The 12,101-nt window shown below is 40.3% G+C and overlaps 1 pseudogene; it reads left to right on the plus strand.

Moving 5' to 3' along the window:
- LOC102171377 lies at positions 1,164-1,715 on the plus strand (annotated as a pseudogene).

A 12,101-nucleotide genomic window follows, 5' to 3' on the forward strand; every position in this document is an offset into this window, starting at 1 on the left:
AATTTGAAAATAAAACCATAACACCATCTACAGTACAACAAAAATTTAATGCTTAGGTATAAATCTATACATATACAAGACCTATTGGAGGAAAGCTATAAAACTCTGATAAAAGAACTCAAAGAAGATCTCAATAAATGTAGAGATACTCTATGTTCATTGATAGGAAGACTCAGTGTTGTTAGTTCTTCTAAACTTGATCCATAGATTCAATGCATTCTCAATCAAGATCTCAGCAAGTTATTTTGTGGATATTGAAAACATGATTATAAAGTTTTTATGGACAGGCAAGAGACTCAGAATAACCAGTACGATATGGAGGAATAACAAAGTTTGAAGACTGACACTACCTGACTTAAAAACATGACAAAGCTATAATAATTAAGACAGTGTGGTATTACCAAAAAGATTAGACAAATAGATCAGTGGAACAGAATAGAGAGCCAAGGAATATAGTCACCTGATCTTTGATGAAGGATCAAAGGCAATTTGAAGGATAAAATACAGTTTTTTCTACAAATGGTGCTGGAACAACTGGACATCCACATGCAAAAACAAAACAAAACAAAACACAACTCTAGGCATAGTCATTTCACCTTGCACAAAAATAAACTCAAAAGGGGTTACAGGTCTAAATTAAAATGTTAAACTGCAAAACTTCTGGAGGATAATATAGGAGAAAATCTAGGTGACCTTGGATTGAGCGCTACTTTTTACATGTGTAACCAAAAGCACTCAAACAAAAGCCTTCTGTAGCAAAGAGGTTGTAAAGAGAGTCACAAGACAGACTATGAGAAAATATTTTAAGAACTTGGATAAAAGACTTGTATCCAATATATATGCATGTGTGTTCAGTTGTGTTCAACTCTGTGCGGCCCCATTGACTGTAGCCTACCAATCTCCTTTGTCTGTGGAATTTCCCAGCAAGAATACTGGAATGGGTTGCCATTTCCTTTTCCATGGGATCTTCCCAACCCAGGGACTGAACCTGTGTTTCCTGTGTCTCCTGCATTACAGGTGGATTCTTTACCACTGAACCACCAGGGAAGCCCATCCAAAACACAAGAAGAACACTTGAAACGCAACAATAAGAAAACAAAAACAGCTCAACTTAAAAATGGGCCTAAGCTTTTCTGGTAAGCGGCCTGAGGTCACCCCTAAAAATGGTGCGCTATTCACTCGACTCAAAACCCCACAAAATCATGCAAATCCAGAGGTTCAAATCTTTGTGTTCACTTTAAAAACACTTGTGAAACTCCTCAGGCCATAAAGGGTATGCATATCTGAAAACCACCGAGTGTCTGAAGGAGGTCACTTTAAAGAAGCAACGTGTGCCATTCTATCATTACAGAAGTGGCGTTGGCAGGTGTGTACAGGCCAAACAGTGGGGCTGGACGCCGGGTCGGTGGCCCAAAAAGAGTGCTGAACTTTTACTATACATGCTCAAAAATGCAGAGAGTTACGCTGAACTTAAGGGCTTAGATGTAGATTCTCTGGTCATTGAGCACATCCAGGTGAACAAAGCCCCCAAGATGCAGCACGGGACTTACAGAGCTCACGGTTGGATCCACCCCTATATGAGCTCTCCCTGCCACATTGAGATGATCCTTACTGAAAAAGAACATATTGTTCCTAAACCAGAAGAGGAGGTGGCACAGAAGAAAAAGATATCCCGGAAGAAACTGAAGAAACCGAAACTTATGGCCCGAGAATAAAAGCCGCAAAAAAGAAATGCAAATAAAAGTAAAAAAAAATAAAAACGAGCCTAAGATTCGAAAGATCTTTCACCAGAGTCAATATACAGATAAGCATATGAAAAAATGCTCAACATTGTATGTCACTAAATTTTCTCAAATTAAACAGTGAGATATCTGTACGTTACTAGATATCTATTAAAATAGTGAGAATCCAAAACACTGACAACACCAAATACTGGCAAGGATGTGTGGAACAGCAGAAACTCTTGTTCCTTGTTGATGAGAGTGGAAAAATGGTACAACCTTTATGGAAGACAGTTGGATGGTTTTTTATAAAGCTAAATATAGTCTTGGCATATGATCCAGTTATTACACTCTGAAATACTTACAAATGAGTTGAAAACTTATGCCCACACAAAAACCTGCACATCTTTATTCATAATTTCTCAAAACTGAGCCACCAAGATGTCCTTGACTGTAGCCCACCAGGCTCCTCTGTCCATGGAGTTCTGCAGGCAAGAATACTGGAGTAGGTTGCACTTCCCTTCTCCAGGATCAGTAGGTATATAGATGAACAAGCTGTGGTACAACATACCTATGCAGTGATGAAGAGGAATGTGCTATCAAACTATGAAAAGACATGAATGCAACTTAGATGCATATAGCTAAGTAAAAGAAATGAATGTGAAAAGCCTTCATACTATATGGTTCCAATAGCATGCCATCTTGAAAAAGGTAAAACTATGGAGATAATAAACAGATCAGTGGTTTCCAGGAGTTTAGCTTTGGGGTTGTATAGGTAAAGTATTAATATAAAGGACTTTTTTAGGTGGTGAAACGGTTTTCTGTAATACTGTAGTGATGAATACATGACACTGTGAGCTTGTGCATATCTGTGGAACTTTATAGCACAAAGAATGAAGCAGTGTATACAATTAAAAAATCATTTAGAACTTTGGAAGATCCCAGCTGTGATACAGAATGTAACAAACCCTTCTAATTGGTTTGCAAATACATGAAACAGTCTCACCAAAGTGGGGGGAGGAGGCGGTGAAGTGGTTACTTTACTAACTTTGGAAATGAGTGTAGTTTGCCAAAAGAATTATACTAGGCTGCTTACTCTAGTTGATAAAATTATTTCTCATGAGGATTAGTTAATTAGTTCTGTTGCTCAGTTGTGGCTGACTTATTGTGACCCCATGTACTGCAGCGTGCCAACTTCCCTGTCCAGCCCCAACTCCTGGAGCTTACTCAAACTCATGTCCATTGAGTCAGTGATGCCATCCAACCATCTCATCTTCTGTCATCCACTTCTTCTCCTGCCCTCAATCTTTCCCAGTATCAGGGTCTTTTCAGATGACTCAGTTGTTTGCATCAGGTGGCCAAAGTACTGGAGTTTCAGCTTCAGCATCAGTCCTTCCAATGAATATTCATGACTGATTTCCTTTGGGATTGACAGCTTTGATCTCCTTACAGTCCAAGGGACTCACAAGAGTCTTCTCCAACACCTCAGTTCAAAAGCATAAATTCTTCGGCACTCAGCTTTCTTTATAGTCCAACTCTCACATACATACATGTCTACTGGAAAAACCACAGCTTCGACTAGATGGACCTTTGTCGTCAAAGTAATATCTCTGCTTTTTATTATTCTGTCTAGGTTGGTCATAACTTTCCTTCCAAGGAGCAAGTGCCTTTTAATTTCATGGCTCCAGTCACCATCTGCAGTGATTTTGGACCCCCGCCCCAAAGTCTCTCACTGTTTCCATTGTTTCCCCATCTATTTGCCATGAAGTAATGGGACCAGATACCATCTTAGTTTTCTGAATATTGAGTTTTAAGCCAACATTTTGCTCTCCTCTTTCACTTTCATCAAGAGGCTCTTTAGCTCTTTTTTGCTTTCTGCCATAAGGGTGGTGCCATCTGCATATCTGAGGTTATTGATATTTCTCCTGGCAAACTTGATTCCAGCTTGTGCTTCATCCAGCCTGGCATTCTGCATGATGTAGTCCGCATATAAGTTAAATAAGCAGGGTGACCATACACAGCCTTGACGTGCTCCTTTACTGATTTGAAACCAGTCTTTTGTTCTATGTCCAGTTCTAACTGTTGCTTCTTTATCTGCATACAGGTTTCTCAGGAGGCAGGTCAGGTGGGCTCGTATTCCCATCTGTTTAAGAATTTTCCAGTTTGTTGTGATCCACACAGTCAAAGGCTTTGGCGTAGTCAATAAAGCAGAAGTAGATGTTTTTCTGGAACTTTCTTGCTTTTTTGATGATCCAGCGGATGTTGGCAATTTGATCTCTGGTTCCTCTGCCTTTTCTAAAATCAGCTTGAACATCTCGAAGTTCATGGTGCATGTACTGATGAAGCCTGGCTTGAAGAATTTTGAGCATTACTTTACTAGCATGTGAGATGATTGCAACTGTGCGGTAGTTTGAACATTCTTTGGCATTGCCTTTCTTTGGGATTGGAATGAACACTGACCTTTTCCAGTCCTGTGGCCACTGCTGAGTTTTCCAAATTTGCTGGCATATTAAGTGCAGCATTTTCACAGCATCATCTTTTAGGATTTGAAATAGCTCAACTGGAATTCCATCACCTCCACTAGCTTTGTTCGTAGTGATGCTTCCTAAGGCCCACTTGACTTCACATTCCAGGATGTCTGGCTCTAGGTGAGTGATCACACCATTGTGGTTATCTGGATCATGAAGAGCTTTTTTTTTTTTTAGTTCTTCTGTGTATTCTTGCCACCTCTTCTTAATATCTTCTGCTTCTGTTAGGTCCATGCTATTTCTGTCCTTTATTGTGCCCATCTTTGGATGAAATGTTCCCTTGGTATCTCTAATTTTCTTGAAGAGATCTCTAGTCTTTCCCATTATGTTGTTTTCCTCTATTTCTTTGCATTGGTCACTGAGAAAGGCTTTCTTATCTCTTCTTGCTATTCTTTGGAACTCTGCATTCAAATGGGTACATCTTTCCTTTTCTCCTTTGACTTTAGCTTCTCTTCTTTTCTCAGCTATTTCTAAAGCCTCCTCAGACAACCATTTTGCCTTTCTTTTCCATGGGGATAGTCTTGATCACTGCCTCCCGTACAGTGTCACGAACCTCCGTCCATAGTTCTTCAGGCACTCTGTCTATCAGGTCTAATTCCTTGAATCTATTTGTCCCTTCCACTATAAAATTGCAAGGGATTTAGTTTAGGTCATACCTGAATGATCTAGTGATTTTCCCTACTTTCTTCAACTGAAGTCTGAAGTTGGTAATAAGGAGTTCATGATCTGAGCCACAGTCAGCTCCTGGTCTTGTTTTTGCTGACTGTTTTAGAGCTTCTCCATCCTTGGCTGCAAAGAATGTAATCAAATTTGATTTCAGTAGTGACCATCTGGTGATGTCCATGTGTAGTGTCTTCTCTTGTCTTGTCGCAAGAGGGTGTTTGCTATGACCAGTGAGTTCTCTTAGCAAAACTCTGTCAGCCTTTGACATGTGTCATTTTGTATCCCAAGGCCAAATTTGCCTGTTACTCCAGGTGTTTCTTGACTTCCTACTTTTGCAGTCCCCTATAATGAAAATAACATCTTTTTTGGGTGTTAGTTCTAGAAGGTCTTGTAGGTCTTCATAGGGTTGTTCAACTTCAGCTTCTTCAGCATTAGTTGTCAGGGGACAGACTGGATTACTGTGATATTGAATGGTTTGACTTGGAAAGGAACAGAGATCATTCTGTTGTTTTTGAGATTGCATTCAAGTACTGCATTTCGGACTCTTTTGTTGACTATGATGGCTACTCCCTTTCTTCTAAGGGATTCTTGCCCACAGTAGTAGATGTAATGGACATCATCCATTCCAGTCCATTTTAGTTCACTGATTTCTAAAATGTTGATGTTCACTCTTGCCGTTTCCTGTTTGATGACTTCCAATTTACCTTGATTCATGGACCTAACATTCCAGGTTCCTATGCAGTATTGTTCTGTACAGCATTGAACTTTACTTCCATCACCAGTCACATCCACAGCTGGGTGTTGTTTTTGCTTTGGCTCTATCTCTTCATTCTTTCTGGAGTTATTTCTCCACTCATCTCCAGTAGCGTATTGGGCACCTACTCACCTGAGGAGTTCATCTTTCGTGTCCTATCTTTTTGCCTTTTCATACTGTTCATGGGGTTCTCAAGGCAAGAATACTGAAGTGGTTTGCCATTCCCTTCTCCGGTAGACTACGTTTTGTCAGAACTCTCCACCATGACCCATTCATCTTGGGTGGACTTACACGGCATGACTCATAGTTTCATTGAGTTAGACAAGGCTGTGGTCCATATGATCAGATTGGTTAGTTTTCTGTGATTGTGGTTTTCATTCTGTCTGTCCTCTGATGGATAAGGATAAGAGTCTTATTGAAGCTTCCTGATGGGAGAGACTTGCTGAGGGGGAAACTGGTCTTGTTCTGATGGGCAGGTAAATCTTTAATGCTCAGTAAATCTGTAATCCAATTTCTGTTGGTGGGCGGGGCTGTGTTTCCTCCCTGTTGTTTGACCAGAGGCCAAACTATGGTGGAGGTAATGAAGGTCCTGTGCATGCACTGCTGAACTCAGTGCCCCTGACTCTGCAACAGGCACTGCTGACCCATGCTTCCACCAGAGACTCCTGGACACTCATGGACACTCAGTGAACACTCAAGTCTGGGTCAGTCTCTTGTGGGGTAACTGCTCCGTTCTTCTGGGTCCTGGTGTGTACAAGGTTTTGTTTGTGCCCTCCAAGAGTCTGTTTCCCCAGTCCTGTGTAAGTTCTGGTGGCCCTATGGTGGGGTTAATGGCGACCTCCTCCAAGAGGGCTTATGCCATACCCAGGTCTGCTGCATCCAGAGCCCTTGCCCCTGCAGCAGGCCACTGCTGACTCGTACCTCTGCAGGAGACACTCAGACACAGTTCTGGCTCAGTCTCTGTGGGGTGTCTGGATCTTGGATCCTGCTCAAACAAAGTTTGTTTGAGCCCCCTGAGCATCTCTGGCGGGTATGGGGTTTGATTCTAAACACGATTTCACCACTCCTACCATCTTGCTGGGGCTTCTCTTTTGCCCATGGACATAGGTTATCTTTTTTTGGTGGGATCCAACATTCTTCTGTTGACAGTTGCTTAGCAGCAAGTTGTAATTTTGGAGTTCTCGCAGCAGTGATGAGCTCATGTCCTTCTTCTCCGCCATCCTTTTATCTGTTTTAACAACTATAGATATAAATCCAAGACTTATGATTTTTTGACTTTACGAAAGTATGAAAAACTATGAACTCAGTTCCAAGGCACTGCCAAAAAACTGTACAGCTTCATTATTCTCAAACTACTATATATATATATATATATATTAGAATTTAGCAATGAGCAAGGTGTGTTACTGTTGGAGGTTACAGATAAGCAAAGGGAAAGAGGCTGGAATGATTCATGGGTAGTAACCTAGAACTGAGACATTGGTGTGAATTCATATTTACCTTAATATATTTACACAGATGGTTGCATATAGAAATATTTATAGATAAGTGTATATATGTACAGGTTATTATGAATGAATATTTCTTTGCTCTGTTGGTTGAGGGGTCCTAGAAGCAAAGGCCTCTCAGTAGCAATGAGCACATCTATCAGCCAGGTGTTGGTACATAATTTTCCAGTAAAAACAACCAGGGTGACTTGCAGAAATGGCTGGCTCTAGGACTGGAGCAAGAAATACATAAGATAAGCTTGGAGTATCTTACAGTGCTAGAAAGTGAGGAAGTTCTCAGAGTATTAAAAAATCTACAATGATAAGAGTATGTCAAAGGGACATAAGAACAAACCGAAAGAGCTCAGTGGCCAAAACTAGAATAATTGGGGCAGCACAATAAAGTAATAATGCATTTTAACACCAAGCTTAAAAAAAAAACACCATGAGTCCATACTGATATAAACAAATAATTAAATAAGTGAATAACTGGGAGAAGAGACAAATCTCTGCAGAAAAACTCCAAATAATTTATGTAGGTACTCCACTATCAAGGAGGTGGAGGATAATGTCTTCATCTTTAGGTTTGGGCTGCACATAATGCCTTCCTTCTAAAAGTACAACATACAAAGGAGAAAAAGAATATCTTTACTGTAGAATCTTGACAAACACTATCTCAGGTGAGTAATCAAGGTTAACATCAACAGTGAAAGTCATGTTGGTAGTATGTACCATCAATATGATGTGATGAGAATGGCGCTACAACTACGGTTTTACTCCCTCAAACACCAATTTGAGAAACATCAGACAATCTCCACTGATAAGACATTGTTCAGACTACTTTACCAGTACTCAAGGACTTCCCTGTAGCTCAGATGGTAAAGAATCTACCTGTAACACAGGAGACCCGGGTTCGATCCCTGGGTTGGGAAGAGCCTCTGGAGAAGGGAATGGCAGCCCTCCCCAGTATTCTTGCCTGGAGAATCCCATGGACAGAGGACCCCGGCAGGCTACAATCTGTGGGGTTGCAAAGAGTTGGACACAACTAGTGACTGACACTACTTACCAGTACTCCTCAAAACTGTCAAGGTAACCAAAGCTAAAACTTTCAGAAAGTGTTACAGCTGAGAGGAGTCTTGGGAGACCTGATAACTAAATATATCATTCTGGAACAGAAAAAAGAGATGTAGATAAAAACTAAGGAAATCTGAATAGTATGGTCTTTAGCTAATAATAATATATCATTCAGTTCAGTTCAATTGCTCAGTCATGTCCGACTCTTTGCGACCGCATGAATCACACCACGCCAGGCCTCCCTGTCCATCACCAACTCCCGGAGTTCATTCAGACTCATGTCCATCGAGTCAGTGATGCCATCCAACCATCTCATCCTCTGTCATCCCCTTCTCCTCCTGCCCCCAATCCCTCCCAACATCAGAGTCTTTTCCAATGAGTCAACTCTTCACATGAGGTGGCCAAAGTACTCGAGTTTCAGCTTCAGCATCATTCCCTCCAAAGAAATCCCAGGGCTGATCTCCTTCAGAATGGACTGGTTGGATCTCCCTGCAGTCCAAGGGACTCTCAAGAGTCTTCTCCAACACCACAGTTCAAAACATCAATTCTTCGGTGCTCAGCTTTCTTCACAGTCCAACTCTCACATCAATGCATGACCACTGGAAAAACCATAGCCTTGACTAGATGGACCTTAGTTGGCAAAGTAATGTCTCTGCTTTCAAATATGCTATCTAGGTTGGTCATAACTTTTCTTCCAAGGAGTAAGCGTCTTAATTTCATGGCTGCAGTCACCATCTGCAGTGATTTGGAGCCCCCCAAAATAAAGTCGGACACTGTTTCCACTGTTTCCGCATCTATTTCCCATGAAGTGATGGGACCAGATGCTATGATCTTCGTTTTCTGAATGTTGAGCTTTAAGCCAACTTTTTCACTCTCCTCTTTCACTTTTATCAAGAGGCGTTTGAGTTCCTCTTCACTTTCTGCCATAAGGATGGTGTCATCTGCATATCTGAGGTTATTGATATTTCTCCCGGCAATCTTGATTCCAGCTTGTGTTTCTTCCAGTCCAGCGGTTCTCATGATGTACTCTGCATATAAGTTAAATAAGCAGGGTGACAATATACAGCCTTGATGTACTCCTTTCCCTATTTGGAACCAGTCTGTTGTTCCATGTCCAGTTCTAACTGTTGCTTCCTGACCTGCATACAGATTTCCCAAGAGGCAGGTCAGGTGATCTGTTATTCCCATCTTTTGAAGAATTTACCACAGTTTATTGTGATCCACACAGTCAAAGGCTTTGGCATAGTCAATAAAGCAGAAATACATGTTTTTCTGGAATTTTCTTGCTTTTTTGATGATCCAGCGGACGTTGGCAATTTGATCTCTGGTTCCTCTGCCTTTTCTAAAACCAGCTTGAACATCAGGGAGTTCATGGTTCACATATTGCTGAAGCCTGGCTTGGAGAATTTTGAGCATAAATTTACTAGCATGTGAGATGAGTGCAATTGTGCGGTAGTTTGAGCATTCTTTGGCATTGCCTTTCTTTGGAATTGGAATGAAAACTGACCTTTTCCGGTCTTGTGCCCACTGCTGAGTTTTCCAAATTTGCTGGCATATTGAGTGCAGCATTTTCACAGCATCATCTTTCAGGATTTGAAATAGCTCCACTGGAATTCCATCACCTCCACTAGCTTTGTTCGTAGTGATGCTTTCTAAGGCCCACTTGACTTCACATTCCAGGATGTCTGGCTCTATGTGAGTGATCATGATCGTGATTTTCTGGGTCATGAAGATCTTTTTTGTACAGTTCTTCTGTGTATTCTTGCCACCTCTTCTTAATATCTTCTGCTTCTGTTAGGTCCAGACCATTTCTGTCCTTTATCGAGCCCATCTTTGCATGAAATGTTCCCTTGGTATCTCTAATTTTCTTGAAGAGATCTCTAGTCTTTCCCATTCTGTTGTTTTCCTCTATTTCTTTGCATTGATCGCTGAAGAAGGCTTTCTTATCTCTTCTTGCTATTCTTTGGAACTCTGCATTCAGATGCTTATATCTTTGCTTTTCTCCTTGGCTTTTCACCTCTCTTCTTTTCACAGCTATTTGTAAGGCCTCCCCAGACAGCCATTTTGCTTTTTTGCATTTCTATTCCCTGGGGATGATCTTGATCCCTGTCTCCTGTACAGTGTCAGGAACCTCATTCCATAGTTCATCAGGCACTCTGTGTACCAGATCTAGACCCTTAAATCTATTTCTCACTTCCACTGTATAATCATAAGGGGTTTGATTGAGGTCACACCTGAATGGCCTAGCGGCTTTCCCTGTGTATATATCAATATGCTTCAGTAATCACTGCAACTGTAGCAGGTTTAGGGGTTCCCTGGTGGCTCACATGATAAGGAATCTGCCTACAATGTGGGAGACCTGGGTTCAATTCCTGAGTCTGGACGGCATGGCAACCCACTCCAGTATTCTTGCCTGGGGAATCCCCGTGGACAGAGGAGCCTGGTGGGCTACAGTCCATGGTGTCACAAAGAGTCGGACGTGACTGAGCGACTAAACACAGCACAGTAGCAGTTTTAAGATGCTAATAATAGGGAGAACTGGTTGTGGAGTATATGATAACTTGCTGTACTGTCTTTACAGTTTTTATGTATATATAAAACTCTTCTAAAAACAAAAGTTTTTTAAAAGTAAAAAAACAGATAACTCCTTCATTAGAGTTTCTTTAGTGACATTTTAATATTGAATAAATTAATTCGTTCATCTCCAGAAGGTGAAAATGTTAATGGGCTCAACATTCCAATTAAAAGGCAGAATGAATTTAAAAAAAAACAAGTTCTTTTGGAAACTCACACATTTAAATATAAATACTAGGTATGTTGGCAAAGTAAATGGATAGAAAAAGATATGTGATGGAAACAGGAAAAGGAACAATGCTTAAGCAACTATGTTAATATCATGTAAAATAAACCTTGAAATAAATTTTACTTTCATTTATTCTTTTTCTGATCTTCTTTTTCTTGTCTAGATCCAACTTTTTGACCTATAAAATTTTTCTTCTGCCTGAAGAAGTGCTTTTAACATTTCTTTTAGGGAAGTCTGTTGTTATTTGAATTTCCTCAGCTTTTGTTTTCTTTCGAGAAAAATCTTTATTTTTATTTCACTTTTGAAAGATAATAATTTTGCTGAATATATAAGTCTACATTGGTGGTTTTATTTTTCTCAGTTCTTTAAAGATTTCACTCCACTCTCTCATTAAGATAGTTTATGAGAAGTGTACTGTAGTTCCTGTCCTTGTTCCTGTAAAGAGAAGGTGGTTTTTGTTTTTTTCTCTTCTCTGGCTACTTTCAAGATTTCCTCTTTGTCTTTAGTTTTTTGTCTTTTGTCATTTGAATATGATAGGCTAGGGGTGTGTGTGTGTGTGTGTGTGCATATGTGTGTGTGCATGTATTGATAGTTATTCTGCTTGAAGTTGTCTGAGCTTCCTAGATCTGTGGTACTGTGTCTATCATAGTTTTGGTAATTTTCGGTCATTATTACTTCAGATATTTCTTCTGCTATTTTCTCTGTTTCCAATTATGCATCTGTGACACCTTTTGCAGTTATCCCACAGTTCTTGGATTTTTTGTTCTTTTTTCTATTTGTGCTTCAGTTTGTGAAATTTATATTGATAGATCTTCAAGTTTACAGATGCTTTTCCAGGGCCATGTTGAATCCACTGATGGCATCCAAGGCAGTCTTTGTTTCTGTTAGAATCTTTTTTCTAACATTTCTTTTTTATTCTTTCTTAGAGTTTCCATCTTTTGGCTTTTTCCACTTAAAGTGTTTAACATAGTACTCATTTGTTGTTGTTTTTCAGCTGCTAAGTCGTGCCCAAGTCTTTGTGACCCCAGGGACTGCAGCACTTCTAGCTTCCTTGTCCTTCAGTATCTCCTG

The sequence above is a fragment of the Capra hircus genome, chromosome 20, assembly GCF_001704415.2.
Source record: "Capra hircus breed San Clemente chromosome 20, ASM170441v1, whole genome shotgun sequence".
NCBI classification, from domain to species: domain Eukaryota; kingdom Metazoa; phylum Chordata; class Mammalia; order Artiodactyla; family Bovidae; genus Capra; species Capra hircus.